Genomic DNA, 22,928 nt, shown 5'->3' on the forward strand with positions numbered 1-22,928 from the left:
CAGACTGTGGACATTGGGGGAGGTATTGCCGGTTCTGTGGGGGGGGTTATGTGGCGACCCACTTTCTGGCACCCACAAACCGGCTCACAACAGCACACGTAGGCAGAGGGCTGGCCCCAAAAAGGGCGCCAGGCCATCTTCACCAGCAGGGGGAAAATCCCGCACGCAGAAAGGTTCTGGGAATATGCATTCCCCACAGCAGTCCCGCCCCAGGGAGGGCGGGAACGGGAAGGCTTTAAAACAGGCCGCGAAGTTTGAATAAATCTCTTTCATCGCAACTCTAACTCACCGACTCCGTGTGGTTATTCTAGCGCTGTGTGTAGCACACCGCTACAAAACAGTCAAAATTTCAGGCCCAAAGCGTTGGCTGTTTATTCCTCTCCATGGATGCTGCCTGACCTTGCTGATCTCCTCCAGCATTTTGTGTGCGTTGTTTTTCAAAGTCCTGTGTATAATTTTCCAAAATTTAATCAACACGGAAATCCTCGTTTGGCACAGTAGCATAGCGACTTGTGTAACGCACTACAGTACCAGCCATTGGGGTTCAATACCCGCCAGAGTCTGTGAGGAGTTTGTGTTCTCGCCGGGACTGTGTGGGTGTTCCAGTTTCCTCCCACATTCCAAATATGTATAGGTCAGTAAGGGTTAGTAAGTTGTGGGTAGGCTGTGTTGGCCCACAGCATGGTGACATTTGTGGGCTACTCAAGTGTATCCTCAGAATGCGTTGGTTATTGACCCAAACGATACGTTTCACTGTACATTTCAATGTTTAATGTACATGTGACAAATAAAGCTAATCTTTCTTTCATCTTTTTCAAAGATTCAAAGTATGGATGCAGTATACAACCCTGAGATTTGTCTTCCCCACAGGCACCCATGGAACAGCCACAAATCAAAGAAAACCATGGATCCTGTTTCTATTGGTCAGAAAATCCCTTTCTGCCTTACAAGAAAGCAGAGAGGGAACCACCAAAGAATTGCAGACAAATAACCAAACATACAATTATATCTATAATTCAGAATAAAATGATCAACAGATGGTAAATTATCAGTTAATCATGATTGGTAACGTGCAGTTGTGAAGTTAGACTGTAGCTGACAAGTCCATTTAAACTTTCGTTAAGGCGTGATTGAAATATCAGTCTGGAGGCGTCCAGAAGGTTCTTGATAAATCTTGATGAACTTAAAGAGACTGTTAACTAAAGGCAAAGTTCATGGAACCCAAGGCAAATTATCATTATGACTCAAGCTGGGTGAGTGACAAAACACCAGAAGTAGGAATAATTAGCAGGATGTAACTCTTGGTTTCTATGACTACCCTCCTTTTATCAATGATTTAGATAATGAGGTTAAAGGCCACATACTCAAGTCTGTTATAGCTCAGAGATAGGTGGCATTGTAACCAGTGTAGATGAAATTAGCTATTAAGTTACAAAAGACTATGAGTGGATTGAGTAAATGGACAGAACTGTGGCAAATAGATTTCAATGTGACACAGTACTTTTTGAATAATGGAAGTCCACAGAGGCATTTGGGCAAATGGATTGTTAAGACGTCATGGACGCACAAGGAGAATAAACAAAAGGTTAACAGAGTGGTGACTTTTGTATTGCCAGTCTGGAATGAAACAAGATAGTCAATGGTACAGCTGTGGAATGCTGTGCGGCATCTCTGAGATTACACTTCAGAAAGGATATTTTGGCTCAGGAGAGTCTGTCTCTTCGATTTACAAGAATGTTAGCTGAACTCTGTGCTTAGCTTTGCAGTAGAATTACAAAGTCCTGCAGATGGGGTTCGTCACTTATGGCTGGCAGTTACTCTAGGAGAAGGAAAACTCTGATCTCAAACCTCATCTGCCTTGACTTTACAGCTATACCCACTCGTGGGCAAAACTTTGGGATTAAGCCCTGAGGTAAAATCTGGAGCTGGATTTAACAATCTAAGGCTGTCCTACATTGAGTTCAACATTGATTGTGACGCTGCTGGTGCCGATTTGTAACAGTCTCTGCTGTTCCTTTAGATTCATCAGCTGCGTGGAGGGGGAGCCTGCTGCATGGGTAGCAGCTTGCTCTCAATATCATACTGCCCTGTCTTGTGTACTAGTTTGTGTATTGACTCTATAGGTAGCTAGGACACAACATCCATGGATGACCGCGACCAATGGAGGCCTCACAGAATTACAAAAAATATTGTTGCATTCTTTTGAACTGAAACCATTTGACTGATTGATCCTTTCATTACAGTATATTAAGAGAAGCTCATGGGAGAATTTAGTTTCCCTGGTGGAGAGTCTACAGGAGGTATATAGTTAAAGTATTGGAGACACTTCATTTGGAAAACAGTGTTCCAAACAGGATGGGAGAAATTTGGAGTTCTCTTCTGCAAATTGCTAACTGATTGGCTAGTTACTAATTTAGCATCTGGGATTAATAGATTTTCATTAATTAAAATTATTCTGGAGTTAACAGTTAATGATCAGGTCATAGACAGTCATGGCATTTTTAAAAACTAGAACAGTCTTGAGAGCCAACTTGTCCTACATTCTTGTGTACCTATATACTGCATACATTTTGTATTGTTGCATTTATGTTCTTGTACACCAGCAAAAAATACTGTTTCTCTGAGATCTAAAGATTTATGGCTTATGTAGATTTGACTGGTCCAACTTATAAAACACAAATAATTGTCAATGCAATAGGCTATCCATCAAGATCTAAAAATACAAAGTCAAATTCAACTTCATTGTCCTAAGTACACGTATGCTGAAATGCAATGGAAATTTTGCTTGCATAGCAGCTGAGTCTATCTCTGCCTTTCATCATCTTACTCACCTCTATCAAGTCATCTCTCATCCCCCTTCAGTCCAAAAGGAAGAGCCCTGGCTCACTCAACCTTTCCTCATAAGGCATGTTCTCCAAGCAACACCTCTGCACTCACAAAACGCAAACAATTCTGCAGATGCTCTAAATCCAGAGCAACACACTCAAAGTGCTAGAGGATCTCAACAGCTCAGGCAGCACCTATACAGATGAGTCAACAGTTGATGTTTCGGGCCAAGACCCTTCATCAGGATTAGAAAGGAAGGGGAAAGAAGCCAGAATAAAAAGGTTGGAAGAGGGAAAGGAGTACAAACTGGCAGGTAATAGGTGTAAACAGGTGAGTGGGGAAGAGGAATGAAGTCAAAAGCTGGAGGTGAGATGTGGAAAAGGCAAAGGGCTGAAAAAAAGAATCTGATAGGAGAGGACAGTGGGCAAAGGAAGAAAGGGAAGGAGGAATGGCACCAGAGGGAGGTGATGGGCAGATAGTTCCCAGAAAGGACACTTGGCTGTGGTAGCATATCTGGGTGGGTACATGGTCATACAGTCGAGAGCAGCAGAGATCACAGAGGGGAGGCAATGAGAGAGAGCTTCACTGAACTCCCACCGAAGAGAAGATCTAAACTACTCTGCACTCTATTAAAGTTTCTACATCCTTCCGATAATGAGGTGACCAGAAAAGAACACAGTCTTCCAGGTGTGGTCTAACCAGGGACTTATAGAGCTACAACATTATCCCACAACACTTAAATTAACAAAGATAAACATGCCATACTCCTTCTTAACCAACCTATCAACTTGCATAGAAACTTTGAGGGATGTATGGAATTAGACCCCAGGATCCCTCTGATCCTCCACACTGCTAAGAATCCGGCCATCAGTTTTGAACTCTGCCGTCAAGTTACACCTTCCAAAGTGTATCACTTCACACTTCCCTGGATGAACTTAATCTGCCGCTTCCTAGTCCAGCTCTGCATCCTGACAATGTCCCATTATAATTTAATATAACTTTCTACCCTATTCAATACACTGCCAAAGTTCATGTCATCTGAAAATGTACAAATGCACCCTTCCACTTTCTCATCTAAGTCATTTATAAAAATTTAAAAAAGCAGGGATCCCAGACAGATCCCTGTGAAACACCACTAGTCACAGATCTCCAGGCAGAGTACAGACCATCTATTAGCACATTCTGCCTTCAAATCTGAATCCACACAGCCAAGTTCAAAATTCAAAGTTCAAAGTGAATTTGTTATTAAAGTACATATATGTCAACCCAGAGATCATTTTCTTGCAGGCATTCACAGTAAATACAAAGAAACAAAATAATACTAATAGTAATAATAATTATTGTAGTAAATAAATAAACAATAAATATTCAGAACAAGAGATGAGGAGTCCTTGAAAGTGAGTGCATGGGTTATGGGAACAGTTAAGTGTTGGGGTGAGTGAAGATGAGCAAAGTTATCCCTTCTGGTTCAGAAGCCTGGTAATTCAGGTGTAACATCTGATTGTGTGGGTCCTGAGGCTCCTGTACCTCCTTCCTGATGGCAGCAGTGAGAAGAGAGCATGGTCTGGATGGTGGGGGGTTCCTTGTTGATGGATGCTGCTTTCCTGCAACAGCATTCCATTTAGATGCACTTAATGGTGGAGAGGGCTTTACCTGTAATGAACTGGACAGTATCCATTACTTTTTGTAGACTTTTCCATTCAAGGGCATTAGTGTTTCCAAACCAGGCTGTGATGCAACCAGTCAATGTACTCTCCACTGCACAGTTATAGAAATTTGTCAAAGTTTAGATGAAATGCACAATCTTTGCAAACTTCTAGTAGAGGTGCTGCAATGCTTTCTATATAATGGAACTTACGTGCTGAACCCAGGAGAGATCATCTGAAATGATAACACTGAGAAATTTAAAGTTGTCAACCCCGTGCACCTTTGATCCCATGATGAGGACAGGCTCATGGTCTTCCATTTTCTTCCTCTTGTAGTCAATAATTTTTCGGCCAACAACAATGGTGTTTTCAGCAAAATTATATATGGTGTTGGAGCTGTGCTTAGCCTCACCGTCATAAGTAAAAAGCAAGTAGAGCAGGGGGCTAAGCACACAGCCTTGTGGTGCATCTGTACTGATGGTGATTGTGGAGAAGATGTTGTTGTCTATCCATACTGACTGGGTCTGCAAGTGAGGTAATTGAGGATACAGCTGTACAGGGACATATTGAAGCCTAGTTCTTGGAGCTTATTGATTAGTTTTGAGGGCATGAGAGTATTGAACACAGAGTTGTTCTTAATGAAGAGCATCCTGATGTATGCATCTTCATTGTCCAAGTGTTCTAGGTTTGAGTAAAGAGCCAATTAAATGGCATCTGCTGTGAACCTGTTGTGACAGTAGGCAAATCGGAGTGGATCCAATTTGCTCCTCAGGGAAGAGTTGATATGCTTCATCATCAGCCTCTCAGAGCATTTTGTAACAGTGGATGTAAGTGCTACTGGAGTTTCTCTGGATTCCATGCCCCTTGACATTCTGAATGAGCCTATCATGGGAACCCTTAGACTAAATGACCATAAGACATAGGAGCATTGTCTCACCAACATAGCATTAGTGTTAACGTAAGCACCCTTGGCTCGAATGTTTACTGTTCTTTTTTTTTTGGAAAATGTGGAACTAACACAAGTAAAGAAAAGATCTAGGGAAATTTTGGACCAGAAAGAAATGGACCAGAAGAGATACATGGAAATTAGTATTCAACCACTATTATTAATATTTTTATAACAACTGTTACCATTATTTAGTTTAATAGAATGGAATTACAATTGCACATAAACATCTATCTGAGTGCCTAATTATTTTCTATATTATCTCAATGTGCACTTGTGAATGTACAAATTAATATAGATTTACTCACATAAAAAATGGAAAAGGCTATATATGTAAAAGAAAGGTTTGTGTATTACTTGTGAATACATTATCCAAATAAAAATAAAATTTTTAAAAAGACATAGGAGCAGAATTAGGCCCTACATCCCATCAAGTCTGCTCCACCATTCCATCATGGTTGATCCCGGATCTCACTCAACCCCATACACCTGCCTTCTCGACATAACCTTTGATAACCTTGTCAAACACTTTTCTAAAACATTCCTGCACATTTGAATTGTCATACTAGACCATGAAGCAACCAGTCAGGATACTTCCAACAATAAGCTGTAGAACTTTGTCAGAGTGTTCAGTAACATGCTGAAACTCCTAAAAGGACAGTAAAGAAGCTGGTTTATATGCCTCATGATTGCATCTATAAGCTTGGTCCAGGACAGGTCATTGATACGTTAACATCAGCAGGAGTTTACAGCATGAGTGATATTGACTAAATAATTGCATACTAAAATGCATGGTTGGTAGCAGATCCACCATAAAAATATCACACTGAATTAAATCATTTGAAGTATGTCTTTGAAAAGCTATTTGAGGTGTCACCAACTACAAAGCATGGCACTGGAAGTCATTTTACAACACAACAGATAAAAGTAAAGTACAAAATTTACAAGAAAACCATTAAATAGAGCCGTACCATGTGGTCTATTTTTAAAATGTATCCCACAATGATTTCCATTGGAAGCCCCCACCTTTCTGAAAAGCCTAGGGCTTGAGTAGATGATCTTCCTACACAATAACAGCCAGCACCTATGATGACAATTCCCAGCATGTCACAGTCTGACTCAATGGAAGCACTTTGAAGAAAGCTCACAAAATGCTTCTTAGTGGGCAATCTGTTCAGTGCTTCAAGCAAGACTCAGACAGAGTATGATAATAATTATGTTTGCTTTTTCTAAAAACTTTTTAAAAAACAGTTATTCTTTGAGGTTAAGTATTAACAGGAAAACTGTTTCCAAGTGACAGAAAGTCTGTGAGGAAATATTGAATTAATATAAGGGAACTGAGTCAGACATAATTTTCATCCTCAAACCTTCTCAGTAACCATGTGAAGTCTGTCAGTCTTCCTCTTCAATATATTCTGCCTTTATTACCATATGGGGTCGAGAATTCTGAAGACTGCTTAAAAAACAAGCTCCTCCTCACCTCTACGTTAAATGGGTAACGCTTCTTTCTGAAACTGTGCCCTTAGTTCTAGATAAACTCACCAGAGGAAACAACCAATTTAACATCCAGTGCATCAATCACCTCAAAATCATATATTTCCATATGACAATCTCTCATTCTTCCAAACTGAAATGACTTTAAGCTTACTATGTCCAACTTCCAAGAAAGCAGAGGTTGAGTGTTAGGAAGATAACCAGTTAGGAATTTAGTACATGGAAATGACTGGCAAGCAGTTTGGAGAACATGAAATCTAAGAAGATGTTTGGGAGGGAGATGGTGGAAGTATCAAATGGACACTTACGGTTCATTGCAGTGGGATGAAAGGGAGAATGAGAGGAGAGCTAAAGAGATCCAAGAGCCCGTGTTGTTGTCGTTTAAAGTTAAATTGGGTAGGTATATGGACAGGAAAGGAATGGAGGGTTATGGGCTGAATGCAGGTCGATGGGACTAGATGAGAGTAAGAGTTCAGCACAGACTAGAAGGGCCAAGATGGCCTGTTTCCGTGCTGTAATTGTTATATGATTATATGGTAAACTTGAGATCTGCAACCTTTAGGACTAGCACTGTTTTCTTCTCCACAGAAGCTGCCTGATTTGCTGAGTATTTTCAACACTTGATGATTTTTTTCACATTTACAGTATCTGACGTATTTTGTAATCCATGTTTCAGACCTGATTTTTGTTTCTCTCCTCTGTTTTCATCTGCTTCTATAGACAACGCCTCCAAAACAAAATCATTTATGATGATCACTCCTTCACCACCCTCTCACAGCCGTCACCACCATTATTTGTGTCTGTAATGTATGGATCTACTGTTTTTCGAGCAATGACCTCCCCCTGAACACTACGTATTGATCGAGACCCTTCGTCAGGACTTGGCCTGAAACATCGACAACACCTCTTCCTAGAGATGCTGCCTGGCCTGCTGCGTTCACCAGCAACTTTGATGTGTGTTGCTTGAATTTCCAGCATCTGCAGAATTCCTGTTGTTGACTATGTATTGATCTGTTGTCTGCGCATGCACTGTTGTCTACACATGAGCATTGTTCTCTCTTTCTCTCTCGCTGCAGTTTGAATACATCAGTTAAAGTCATCTCCCGTGTGCGTGCTTTTATTTAATCAATACAGCAAATTGGCAATGAGTACAAACTTGAATGTCAGAAAATATCACAAGCTGCATGAAACTGCATCACGAACTGGATGAAATAGCAACACCAAGACTCCATAAAGCGCATCCAGTGCCTTACACATTGCGTCCTAAACTGTAGAGCTTGGGGGTGTCTGGAATTCTCTCCAAAGCTGAGGGGAGCGATTGGGCCATGCCCATTTTCACAGTGATCAAGAAAGGGAAGGGCGGGACCGTTTGCATATGTGGGGATTTTAAGGTGAACATCGACCTGGTGCTGCTTATTGTGCAGTATACTCTGCCACAAAATAAAAGACATTTTTGCATCTTTGGCAGGTGGGGAGAGGTTTGCAAAGATTGACTTGTCACAGGCCTATCTGCAAATGGAGGTTGAGGAATCAAGCAGGAAGGTCCCCACAATCAACACTCACAAGGGACTGTTCCAGTATACTTGTCTTGTCACATCGGCTCCAGCAATTTGGCAAAGAGCAATGAACCAAAAACACAATGTTAGCTTGATGTCATCATCGTGACTGGCAAAAATGATGAAGAGGACCTCCAGAACTTTGATAAAGTGCTTACCAGGATGAGTGAGTATGGTCTGAGAAATATGAGTTTTCAAGAATGAAATCTCATATCGTAGACATGTCATTGACAAGCATGACTTACATAAGTCACAAGAAAAGATTGAAGCAGTGCTACAGGCACCCAAACCAGAAAATGTGTCACAACTCAGGTCATATTTGGGTCTTGTAACCTACTACCACCGGTTTCTCCCAAACATTGCTACAGTGCTGCATCTATTGAACACACTGTTACAGACAGAAGCAAAGTGGGAATGGTCAGAAAGATGTGAAAAAGCCTTCAGAAACAAAGAGACAAATAACACCTGATGAACCGCCCACCTATTATGACCCATCTCTGCCCATCAGACTAGGCATGCAATGCATCCCCTTATGACATGGGAGATGTTTTGTCACACACTATGAAAGCTGGTTCTGAATGCCAGATTGCATTTGCCTCAAGGTCATCGGTGAGCGCAGATAAACCGAGAGGCCCTTAGTCTTTTATGGGGAATAAAGAAGTTCCACTACTACCTCTACGGGCAAAAGTTTACTCCAGTGACAGATCACCAGCCCCTCGTGTCCATTTTCAAAACCAGGAAGGGAATTTCGGTCATGACTGCTACCCAGTTACAACGTTGAGCACTATTTCTCAGAGCCCACTCTTATGACATAGAGTTCAAGGGTACCAAACAACACAACAATGCTGATGGCTTGTTATGTCTTCCACTATTGGCAACTGAAGAAGAAAAGTCTTCATACTGTGACCCACCAGAACTGTTCCACACCGCATTGGAGGACCAGTTGCCGGTAACAAATTCCGAAATACAGAGGGAAACGGGGAATGATCTGACATTGTCAAAAAACTATGAAATCACCCTGCAAGGATAGCCAGCTCATGGTAGCCCTATGATTCCAGAGGTCTCAGCAAGACAAGAACAACAGTCGGTATGTCAAAGAACACTGATGTGTGGATCTCGTGTTGTGGTTCCCTCTAAACTGCACACCAGAGTGTTAGAGCATCTGCATGAAGGACACCTGGGTACAGTCAAAATGAAGAGCCTTGCCCAGAGCTATGTGTGGTGGCCAGGAATAGATAAACAGATTGAAAACTTGGCCAAGAGCAGTTTGGGATGCCAGAGAGTTCAAAATGTACCCCCATAGGCCATTCATGGACTCCATGTTTCTGATTGTCGTGGATGCTCATTCGAAGCAGCTGGAGGTTATACCAATGAAGTCAACCACCTCAGCAAAGAGTGTCTCTGCCCTGGGGACTATCTTCACCAGAAGCGGCTTACCAGAACAAATTGTGAGTGAAAACTAATCAAAATGCATGTCAGAAGAATTCCGACTGTTCATGAAGAAAAATGGCATCAGACATTTCAAGTTAACTCCTCACCACCCAGCAATGAATGGGTTAGCTGAAAGGTTTATCCAAACCCTCAAGAAGTTCATTAAAGCTGTGGACAAGGAGGACATTTCTCCACAGCACAAGGTGGACAACTTCTTTTTTGTGTATCAGAGCTCTTCATGTGATGACAAATCAAACACCTGCATTGCTGTTCATGAACAGGAATTTGAGCTCTCACATAAACCTCCTGAAACCAGATCTATGGAGGGAAGTGCAGAATAAACAGCTCATCCAGTTGTCAAGTGAAGCAGCAAGGAGCTTCAAGATTGGACAGGAAATCCTCGCACGTGATTACCGAGAAGACAAGTGGACACTCAGCAGGATAGCTACAAGGACTGGACTTCTGAGGTACACAGTGGAAGTTGGAGATCAGATATGGAGACATCATGTGGACCAGACACTGGATGTTCAACCGAAGAACACACCTGAGTTGACTGCATCCAAGAAGACGGACACATTACAGTCTCCGGACTTGCCTCTCAGTGATGACATCACTAACAGCAACGTGACACCGGAAACCAAAAATGTTGTCTTAGACAAGACACCTACCAAACCTGATGCCACTCCATAAGGTCCAGATGCGCTATCCTGAAAGAAACAGAGCACTACAAAAAAGATTGAATCTTTAGAAATGTGAAGTTAGTTATGAACTGTTATGCTGAAAGCATGTTTATTTGGAACATGCATTTATGAAAAGGAAATTTAATGTTTTGTCCATATACAGTTTATGTTGCATTAATATAAAAGGGGAGGAAGTGTAATATATGGATCTTATTTCTTTTAGAGCAATGACCCCCCCCAGCACTACGTATTGACCCATTGTCTTCGCATGCATTGTTGTTATCTCTCTCACTCTCTCGCTGCAATGTGAATACCTCAGTTAAAGCCATCTCCCTGATGCGTGCTTTTATTTGATAGCCAAGTAGTTGTGCACAGACACTACAGAGTGATTCCTTCTCGCCTGCCCTGCACCAGTCACACACATTCCCATCAACACACACAAAATGCTGGAGAACCTCAGCAGGCCAGGCCAGGCAGCCCCTTTCTTTGAAAAAGGAGGACATCTCCTTCATCCTGGAATGAAAAGCCTCATCCTGAGAGCAGATGAAACAGAGACAGAGGAACTGAGAGAAATTTTTACAAGTAGCAGGGCGGGCAGAGGTGTGGTCCAGGTAGCTGTGAGAGTCCGTGGGTTTATAATAGACCTCGGTGGATAAGTTGTCTCCGGAGAGAGAGACAGGGGCTTCCCTTCTTCCACCATCAAAACTGCTCTCAACCGCATCTCTTCCATTTCACGCATGTCTGTTCTTACCCCATCTTCCCGCCACCCTACCAGGGATAGGGTTCCTCTTGCTTTCACCCACCACCCCACAAGCCTCTGTGTCCAGCAAATATTTCTCCGAAACTTCCGCCATCTCCAACGGGATCCAACCACCAAGAACGTCTTTCTCTCCCCGCCCCTACAGTTTCTGCTTTCCACGGGATTGCTCCCTACGTGATTCCCTTGACAATTCACCCCTCCCTACTCACCTCCCTCCTGACACTTATCCTTACAAGTGGAACAAGTGCTATGCCTGCCTGTACACCTCCTCCTTCACTACCATTCAGGGCCCTAAACAGTCCTTCTAGGTGAGGTAACACTTCACCAGTGAATCTGTTGGGGTCATTTACTGTTTTCGGTGTTCCCAGTGTGGCCTCCTGTATATTGGTGAGATCTGACGTAGATTGGGAGACCACTTCGCCGAGATTCTACACTCCATCCGCCAGAACAAGCAGGATCTCACAGTAGCCACCAATTTTAATTCCACTTCTGTATTGACACAATGCCAAGGAAAACTAAATATCTTCTGGCTCAACATGATCGATATCCCTCCATTCCCTGAACATTTATGTGTCCATCTAACATCCTCTTAACCTCGACTGTAGTATCTGCTTCAATCAATGACCCCAGCGTGCCATTCTATGAACCTACTGCACTCTGTGTAAATAATTTGCCCCACACCTCTCTTTTAAACTGTCACTTTCTCACCTTAAATGAATGTCCTCTATCTAGTACTTGACATTTCTCCCCTTGGAGAAAATAATCTGCCTGTCTACCCTTTCTATTGTCTCACAATCTTGTAAACTTCAACCAGTTTCTGGTGTTCCAGAGAAAACAGCTTCGTTTGTCCAACCTCTTATTTCTTTAGTGTTAACATATCAGAGGATCGGTCCTGGCACAAGGCCGTAAGTGCAGTCACAAAGACAGCATTCATCACCTCTAATTTCTTAGAAGTTTGTGTAGATTCGGCATGTCATCTAAACCTTTGACAAACTTCCATGGGTGCACAGTGGAGAATATCCGAATTGGTTGCAGCATCAACTGGTGTGGAAACACCAATGCCCAGGAATGGAAAAGGCTACAGACCAGTCCATCACAGGCAAAGCCCTCCCAACCATTGTATACATTTACATTCACAAGAAAGCAATGTCCACCATCGAGGCCATGCATTCTTCTCATTATTGCCATCAGACGGGATGTACAGAAGCCTTAGGTCGCGTGCCACAGGTTCAGGGATAGTTATTGCTCGACAACCTTCAAGCTCCTGAAGTGGCACGGACAGCTTCAGTCACAAAACTCTGAATTCGTTCTATGACCTACAGACCCACTTTCACGGACGCTTTACAACTCGTGCTCTCGGTGTTATTTTTTATTTGCAGTTTGTCTTCTTTACCACACTGCTTGCTTATCACCCTTGGCCTCATCATGTATAATTTTTTGAAAATTCTATTGCATTTCTTTTTTTTTCCCCCTGTAAATATCTGCAAGCAAATGACCACAAGCTAGTATATGGTAGCAGATACGTAATTCGATAATGCATTTACTTTGAACTTTTGATACCTTCCAACCCAGGCAGCATCCTGTTAAAACTATTCTGCACCCTTCCAAAGTCTTCACAGTTGGGCAACCAGAATTTTGTGCAGTCAATGGAAACTTCAATTTCCATCTTTATTAGCTGGGTGTCAGACAGGCCAGGTACTTCATAAGCTCACCATTAAAATCCATGCTGATCTGGTTGTTTCTTGCTGTTGTATATGCTTCCTCCAGCATGAACAGGCAGGGAATGCAGCCATATGGATCGTGTACAGGAAGAGGAGATTAGTTTAATTTGACATCATGATTGACACAGACATTGTGGTGGTGGGGTGGTTGGGGGGGGGGGGCGGGTGAGGAGGTTTTTGCCTGTCCCGTGGTACACTCTTGTATGTGCTAGAGAAACACAGTTTCACCTGGAAAGGCTGTTTGGATCCCCGGATGGTGGGAAGGGATAAATTAAAAGAGCAGAAGGGTAGGTGCCAAGGACAGGGGAGTGGTTGGTGGGGATGGCAGCGTGGATCAGGAGACAAAAAGGAATGTTCTCTCTCCAATTCCAATTCCAGAACACAGAAACAGGAGAGCTGCAGAGCATCATTCAGAGCTCTCAGTGCCACTGTGAAAAAAAATAATTCTCATCCTTCTCCTTTAAAACTTCCCCCTATCAGCTTAAATCAATCCCTTCTGGTATTTGACATTTCCAGCCTTAGATATAGTCTCCGACTATCTACTCATCTATGCCTCTCATTATTTTATTAACTTTTATCCGGTTGGCCCTTAGATCAGTCATTCCTGAGAAAACAATCAAAATTTGTCGAAACTCTCCTTATAGCTAATATTCTCTAATCCTGGTAAACCTCCAAAGCCTGCACATCCTTCCTGTAATACGGTAATGATAACTAAACACAGTTCTCCAAATGAGTCCCAAACAACGTTTTATAAAGCTGCAGCATACCTTCCCTACTTTATCCTCATTACCCCATGTGACGAAGGCCTGTGTACAACATCCTGTCTTTACCACTATCTGCTTGTGTGGCCATTATGACTGTATGTATAACAATTTGGTAAGGCAGCTACTCTGCATGTGACCACAAGGAACAGCAGAGAGTTGTAGACACATATCAGCATGTTACGGGTACCAGCCTTCTCTCTACGGATTCTGTCTCTACTTCTTGCTGCCTCAGTAAAGCTGCCAGCATAATCAAAGACCCGACAGGCACTCCTATGGTCTTACAGTGGAACTTCATAGGTTCTCGATTTGTAAGGGTGTCATAGGTTGCGGGGAGAAGGCGGGAGAATGGGACTGAGGGGGATAATAAACTAGCCATGATTGAATGGCAGAGCAGACTCAATGGTTGAGTGGCCTAATTCTGATCTTACGTCTTATGGTTTTATAGCCTTCTCCCTTCACCCTTCCCCATTGGACAGAAGATACAAAGCCTAAAAGTATATACCACAGGCTCAAAGATAGATTTTATCCCACTGTTATCACACCCTTGAATGAGCCTCTTGTATGATAAGATGGACTCTTGGCCTACTTCATTAAGATCTTGCACTTTATCATTTACCTACATTGCACCTTTTTGGCAGCTTTTACAGTTTATTCTACATTAATAATGTTTTACCTTATTCTACCTCAAAGTATTGTATGATGATTTGATCTTATATGAATAATATGCAAGACAAGCTCTTCACCGTATCTTTGTATGTGACTATAATAAACCAATCCCAACATCAATGTCAGGAAGCCATGGACTTACACCTCAAGGTCTTTTTATATATCAATGCTCTAAAGGAGTATGCCATCTATTGTATAGTTTCCTCTTATGTTTGACCTCCCCAAGTGCAAAACATCGCACTTGTCTGGATTAAACTCCACCTGCATGTCTTCACCCGTATTTCCAATTGATGTTTTATCCTTTCACAACCTTCTCTCTGTTCACAGTTCCATTTTTAGAGTTTTACAACACAGAAATCGGCCCTTGACCCAACTACACCAAAATGCCCATCCAACCTTCTAAACCAATGGTTCCCAATCTTTTTGATTTATGATGCACAGTGAAAGAAAATAGGAACTGCAAATTCAAAATAGTGACAAATAATTGTAAAAATCATTAAAATCTATTTAAGGCTACAAATAAAATTATTTCTTTAGTTAATTAGAGTAAATACAATTTTCATCAATTTTAGAGCGTACATTAGTAGTCCAATTAATCACTACTTCATTGCTTGCTCACCTTTCAGTGGGCTTGGTGCAGTGATATCAGCTTCCCCCCATCAGGTTGAGTGTCACTCAGCAGTTTCAGAACCCTATGTTCAGTAGCTTGCAGTTTGTTTTGTTGCTTTGATAGAAGTGGGGTGACTGTTCTGAAACTTTGTTCCACTATATATGATGTTGAAAATGCAATACAGAACATCTTGACCTTTTTCCACTGTGCAGGATGGCGTTCAGAGATTTCTTTATACAAGCAAAAGTCTTTTTATGATTTTCTGAACCTCAGCTTCACCTCAAAGTTATTTTGTAGCTATATCAGTTCTTCCTCCATTCGTCCTGTTAATTTCTCATTACAAGTGCTCAAGAATGGATTTATTACCCAATCAGGAATGTGGATTTGAAAGAATATTCTGAAATTTCTCTGACATGTCTTTATGCAGCTCATCCAGGTGGGCACAATGCACTTGAAGATCATCATCTGGTATTCCTTCTTTCTCTTCCAACTCAGGGGGGCTTGGAAATTGGAAGAGGTCACTACGGCCACTGTTGCACTTAAATAAGGTTAAATTGGACAGAAATATGGAGATGACTGATTGTTAAACTAAAGATTGATTTCATTAAACTTTAAAACTTTAAACTTCTAACAATAATACTGAAAAATAAGCAATGTCATGCCTAATATTCTTGAGTAGATTACTGAATAAAGAATTTGAGTCTTCATATAAATTTATCACAGTTTCAAAAAGCGCACGAAAGCATTTTGGGCAGTTTCCTTTTGACAGCTATCTGACTTCAATTATTATTATGTCGGAGGACTTGTCCTGTGCCCAGCGCGTAAGTGCAATTATGAAGAAAGCACAGCAGCACTTCTACTTCCATAGGAACTTGTGAAGATTCAGCATGATATCTAAAACTTTGACAAACATCTGAAGATGTGTGGTGGAGAGTATATTGACTGTCTGTATAACAGCCTCGTATGGAAGCGCCAATGTCCTTGAACAGAAAATCCTACAAAAAGTCATGGATATGACCCAGTCCATCTCGGGTAAAGCCCTCCCCACCATCGACATAAAATACTGTCACAGGAAAGCAGCGTCTATCATCAGTGACCCCTACCACCAAGGACATGCTCTCTTCTCGCTGCTGCAATCTGGAAGAAGGTATGGGAGCCTCAGGACTCACACCACTTGGTTCAGAAATAGTTATTATTCCTTAACAATGAGGCTCTTGAACCAAAGGGGATAATTCCAACAACCTACGGACTCACTTTTAATGACTCTTCATCAGATGTTCTTGATATTTATTGCTTATTTATTTATTATTATTATTTCTTTCTTTTTGTATTTGCACAGTTTGTGTCTTTTGCATATTGGTTGAACTCCCAAGTTCATGCGGCCTTTCATTGATTCTATTATGGTTGTTATTCTATAATGGATTTATTGAGATGCCTGCAAGAAAATAATCTCAGGGTGGTATATGATGACATATGTGTAGTTTGATAATAAGTTTACTTTGAACTTTGAACTTCTGTGTGCAACAGCAAATATTCAAACTTTTCATTTTCAATACAAAACTCTCAAAATAGTTGAGAATTGAGAGCATAGGTCTTGATTATATTTATTGCTGTGATAGCTGTATTTAATGATTTGTGCAGCCAATCACTTCGGTTGTTTGTGATAAGTTGTTGTCTGTGAATTACACAGGCAATGGTAAATATGTTAGGTACAGCTTTTTTTCAAGAATGTAATAGCCCCACAGTGGCTATTGATAATGCTTCATCTGTTGCACAAGAAAGAATGTTGGTGAGCAGAATATCCTTCTCTTTGAAAACAAAGTTCAACCCCCCAAATATTGACTAGCCCTTCAATTCTGTTTCTAATCCCTTGCAAATAATAACTCTTGAATGTTTTATGAAATGAACATAACCGAGAAGCAAAGAATTGTTGCCTGGCAAAGTTGACTCATGCAACTGCAGGGCAAATTTTGTTGTCCTGAATATGTCGTACAATGTGTCTTCCACATTCAGACATTCCATCTATTCATCTTTGAACAGTTATCACTGAGTGCAATCATTTTAAGATTCATGATTCAAGCATCAAAATTGTTTAATGTCTTTTCCTGCACGTAGTGTTAGGAGAACAAAATAATTGATACTCCAGATCTGATGCAGCACAAAAAAACACAAAAGATAAAGAACACAATAATAATAATAATAATAATAATAATGAACACACAATAAAGATAAATACGTGAAATAGCTTATATACGTAGATTGATTGTTATGTCCAAAAAGTGATGTTAGGTTGTGCATAAGGTGACTGATGGGAAATAATCAAGTAGTGGTGGAGTTAGTGGTTGGAGGTGTTGATCTGCCTTACTGCTTGGGGAAAATAACTCTTTTTGAGTCTGGTGGTCCTGGTGTGGATGCTATGTACTCTCCTCCCTGATGGGAATGGGACAAACTGTCCATGAGCAGAGTCTGTGGGATCCTTCAATACATTCCTGGCTCTTTTCCAGCACCTTTCTGTATATGTGCCCTTGAACACAAGTAGGCTTGTACCAGTGATCTGTTCTGAATACCCTTGTAGAGCCTTCATATTTAACACAGTGTATTTTCTGTACCCAGAAGCGATGCAGCTGACTATGATGCTGTCTATTGCGCATCTGATGAATGTCATAAGTATGCATGAGTGAAGTTCAGATATGTTCAGCCTTCTCTGAAAGTAAAGGCATTGGTGAGCTTTCTTAACTGTGCAGGATGTGTTTTGGAACCATGAGAGTTTGTGCGTGCTGTGCCATTGATGCAGAGGAAGGGTGGGAGTCACATGAATTCTCCTGAAATTGATAACCATCTCCTTTGCCTTGTTCTCATTGAGGAAGAGGTTATTTGCCTGGTACCAGGCCTCAAGCTCTTCCACCTCCTTCTGCAGGCCATCTCATCATTTTTGGTCTCACCACTCTAATGTCATCAGCAAATTTGACAACGTGCTTGCTCGTGTGTTTGACCATGCAGTCGAGTGTGAGCAGAGTGTACAGCAATGTGCTCAGCACACGGCCCTGGGGGGCACCTGTATTGAGAATGAAGGGGAGAGAGGAATGGTTGTGCATCTTGACTATCTGAGGTCTATTTGTTATGAAGTCCAACACCCAATTTCACAGTAGTATATTTAGACCAAGTTTTGTTTACCAAGGTCTGTGGGACAATAGTGTTGAATGCCAAAATGAAATCAAGAAACAGTATTCTGACATAAGTGTCCTTGTTTTCTAGGTGTGTCAGGACCAGGTGCATGACAGATGCTGTGGGATCTGTTGTAGAGTGGTTCTGTCGGTAATTGTATTGGTGAGTGTCCAATGTGGCAGCAATGGAATTTTTGATATGTGCCACAATTAGCCATTCAAAGCATTTCATGATGACTGTTGTCAGCACCACTGTGCAGTAGCCATTTATTTCTGAAGGTATATGTAGAGTTCTTTGCTACAGGAATGATGGTGGCTGACTTGAAACATGTGGGGACAGAAGCCTAGATGAGTGAAGTGTTGAAGGTGTCCATGAAGACGTCAATGAGGTAGTGCGCACACTCCCTGATTTCTCAGCCTGGGACGTTCTGGCTCAACCGTCTTATGGAGGTTGGCTCTCCGCATAGTCCTTCTTATGTCTGCTCCTGTTACAGACAGTGGCTGCTCACATGGGAGGGATGTAGCTTTTGTGGCTGGCAGTGTGCTGCATGCCTTGAAGCATGCATAAATCCTGCTTAGTTCACCAGGATGAGAGGCATCACTGGTACAGATGACATTGTTTCTCCTTGCATAGTCTGTAAGTCACCGGAATCATTATTAGACAAGTGTTCCTAAATTTTTGTGCCCAGCTGGTCTTTGCCCTCTTGATGGCAAAGATGAGGATACTCCTGGCTGTTCTGTCGCCTGATTTGAAGGCAGCTTTTAGTAGGGAGCACACCTTTACTTTCAGCCAGAACTTCCAGTCTGGAGGCTTATGCAAAACTGTACTCAGAACCTCCTTTAGTACTGGCAGAATCAGTTCTTCTCCAAAAGTTTTTTCAAATGAGGGAATGAAACTATCCAGGCTCCTTGAACATTTGAACAGATACTTTATACTTTATACTTCATTGTCGCCAAACAATTGGTACTAGAACGTACAATCATCACAGCAATATTTGATTCTGTGCTTCACACTCCCTGGATTACAAATATTAAATATTATAAATATTAAAAATAGTTAAAATTAGTAAATATTAAAAATTTGAATTATAAATCATAAATAGAAAATAGAAAAATGGGAAGTAAGATAGTGCAAAAAAAAAACCGAGAGGCAGGTCCGGATATTTGGAGGTTCCGGCGCAGATCCGAGACAGGATCCGTTCAGCAGTCTTATCGCAGTTGGAAAGAAGCTGATCCCAAATCTGGCCGTACAAGTCTTCAAGCTCCTGAACCTTCTCTTGGAGGGAAGAGGGACGAAAAGTGTGTTAGCTGGGTGGGTCTTGTCCTTGAATATCCTGGCAGCACTGCTCCAACAGCGTGCGGTGTAAAGTGAGTCCACGGACGGAGGATTGGTTTGTGTGATGTGCTGCGTCCTGTTCATGATCTTCTGCAGCTTCTTTCAGTCTGATAAAACAAACAAGGACTTGGTTTACTTTTAGTCTCTTCGTGAAAACTTTCAAAAGCAGAAAACACTTCAAAAAAGGTTTCCCAGCACTGCACAAAACAGTGACAGTTTGTGTGCTTCATGCAATATTTCATTGTTCATTGCTAAATCTAGATTATCATCATTGCTCAGGCAAAATTAATCTTCTGCCTGAAGGTACATAAAGTGGGGCAGCAATATCTCGATTGGGCCATGGGCTAGAGAAATGCAGTCAAGACCGTTCGAAAGGACAGATTACAGATTCTGAATTTTACCCCATTGAATGCCATATCCTATTTCACAAGAAATGTATTATTTTGCACTATGGGAATCGTACTAGTTAACACAGTACTACAGTAGTGAATGGCAATAATGCGTGGCCCGATCCCAGAAATAACATGATTTCTTCAGTCCAGATTTCTCATGGTATGCCAAATACAGAAATGTCACAATGTTTTTCAACAACCATAGTATGCTTCAAGCAAAATCTAAGAGAACGGTGAATTAGCAAGAAATGAGGTGATTATGTGATCATTGTAATCAATTATGAGGCACTGAGGATCAAATGCTTATAATAAGTAAGTAATTTCTTATATTAAACTTATAATCCCTCAGCTAGCCTCCTTGCTGCCAAGCACCCCCCTTATCTTTAAAGCCCCTTTAGAAACACTTGCTGCCCCCAGGGGTCTGATAGTGCCCACTTTGGAAACCACTATTCTATACTTTTCCAATATACTTACCTGTTTAACTGCCTTTTAAAAGTTGTTATTGTACCTGCCTCAATTGTGCCTTCTTCTGGCAGCTATAGATACCACCCTTGATGTAAAAAAGTTTGTACTTCAAGTTCTTATTAATTCTTTCCCCCTCTCACTTTAAAGCTATGCTCTCTAGTTCTTGATGTTACAGCTATTTTATCCAGAGCTCTCATAACTTCTTCTATAGCCTCCCACATTTTTCCTGGAAATACCAGGTCAGGCCCTAAAGATTTGTCTACCTTCATACCTTTTAAGTCATTCAGCATCTTTCCCCATTTGCCTTTTCTAGTTCTGAAGTTTTCATGTTCTTTTCTACAGTAAAAGCTGAGGAGAAATATTCATTAAGGACCGTCTCCGCCTCCCAATGCTATACGCAAAGATGTCCTCTTTGGTCTTCAAGAAGCCCTATTCTCAACCAAGCTACTCCTTTTCCCTTAATATATAATATCTTTGGATTTTCCTTTATCTCCTCTCTGCTCTATTTTTGCCCTCCTAATTCGTTTCTTGACTACACTCCTGCATCCTCTATACTTGTCCAGGGACTTGCTTGATCCCAGCAATCTTTAAGTGACTCATGCTCCTTTGTTTTCCTGGCCAGCCTCTCAATACGCTCATCTTTTTCTTTGTTCAAATCACTTAGATTAGAAACAGCACTAATGGAATACCACTGGTGATCGGCCTCCAGTCAGGAACATACCCCTCCACCAATACCCTCTGTCTCCTAGATTCAAGCCAATTTTTAATCCAAATTAATGCTTTATGGTACCAGCAACTCGGATTCAGTTCCCTCCACTCTCTATAAGGTACTTGTATGTGCTCTCCATGACTGTGTGGATTTCCTCCGGATGTTCCTGTTTCCTCCCATAATCCAAAGACGTACAGGTTGGTAAGTTAATTGGTCAATGCAAATTGCCCGGTGATTAGGCAAGGTTAAATCGGACCTTGCTGGGCGGCGTTGTCACAAGCACGGATTCGGCAGTGCAGTAGATACAGAAATTGTGCTCGTGAATATGCACGTGTCAGCTAATTGTTATTTCATTGCAATAGTATCTAACTCCATTCATTCCATCGTAGTATTTGTCAAGACTTGGACACAACAATGCTTCACTGCCTGCCTGCATGCCGCCTTGCCAGAGAAATTAAACTGTCGAGTCAACTGACTCTGAGGACTAGGTATTCGTTTTATTCTTAGTTGCTTTTTTCAGCCGCAGTGTAGGCTTCATTTTCCATTTGAGAGTTTTAGTTAAAGGCCCTGCTTGGCCTAACGTTTATTGTTTTCTTTTCCCTTTAACACTGTTCGCATTAAAGTCTGCAAACCGTCAACCAGCTTCAGTGTCTCTAACTCCGTACTTGGTCCATATCTGAACTGGGTGACAGCAAGTCCCGACCACACAAAGATGGACCCAGCAGGAAGAGGGCAGCTGACCTTGGCCATGGGATTCAATGGTCAGAGTGATTTGTCGAGGCAACAATGTTCCATTGGAATTCCTATGTATGAGCTCTTGTTTCTGTCTCCAACGTGACAGAAGGGTCTTGCCAAGTAATGGACCCAGTGAAGTTTGAATAGTGATGTTTTGATATTGGTAGCTTGAGGAGACAGTGTCTTTATTCTGAGTGCATATCCTGACTCTACATTCCGAGAGTCTTGAGTCTACATACCGAGGTTCTCTAGTCTACATTGAGTTTCTCCGGTATCCATTCCAAATTTTTCAAGTCACAAGTACCTGGGTTCCCAGCTTTCTGGTCCCATAACTCAGGTCTGCGTAACAAATGAGCGCTTCCAGCAAGCTTATCAATTGATTCAACAAACCATCATTCAGGTCAATAGTGGAAATTCTGGAAGAGCCCTAGTCCAAAAGCTGATCCCTGGCTGCAGTGTGCAAGTACACAAGTAGTGTAACCCTACCAAGAGTATTTTTAACCTCTTGATGAAAGTCATAGTACAGACTGGGAAAATTGAACTTTCATGTAGTAAATTAACCAGATCTACGGAGAGCCGTCTAGCTTAGCGATTAAAGAAACCTGTCTATGCTGTCTTGATCTGTAAAATTTAGAGTATATCCTAATTGCCTCTGGAAAAATTGTGAAAGATAAAATAGCGTGAACAAAATTTGAAAAGGTTCCTTCTCTAGGTTTCAAGTTTCATGTTTTCAAGGTTTCCCAAGGACTTTTCCTAATGTTCCCAAGGTTTTTATTTTTTCCAATTGTTTCCCAGGCTTATTCAATGTGTTTAAGGTTTCTCAATGTCCCCCTCATCTGGAGGACTCCCAAGCCTCCCTTTTGGCCCCACCTGAGGTCTCTTGGTCTCTCAGTCTGTTGGGGTTCCCAGGTGTCTCAGGATTCCCAGGTCTCCCAGTCTCTCTGGATCCCCGAGTCTCCCTGCTTCTTCAGTTCCCCATGCCTCCCTCTCAAGTTCCCCAGATCTTGTGAGTCATCTCTGGATCTCA

Source organism: Mobula birostris, chromosome 15 (genome assembly GCF_030028105.1).
Source record: "Mobula birostris isolate sMobBir1 chromosome 15, sMobBir1.hap1, whole genome shotgun sequence".
Lineage (NCBI taxonomy): Eukaryota > Metazoa > Chordata > Chondrichthyes > Myliobatiformes > Myliobatidae > Mobula > Mobula birostris.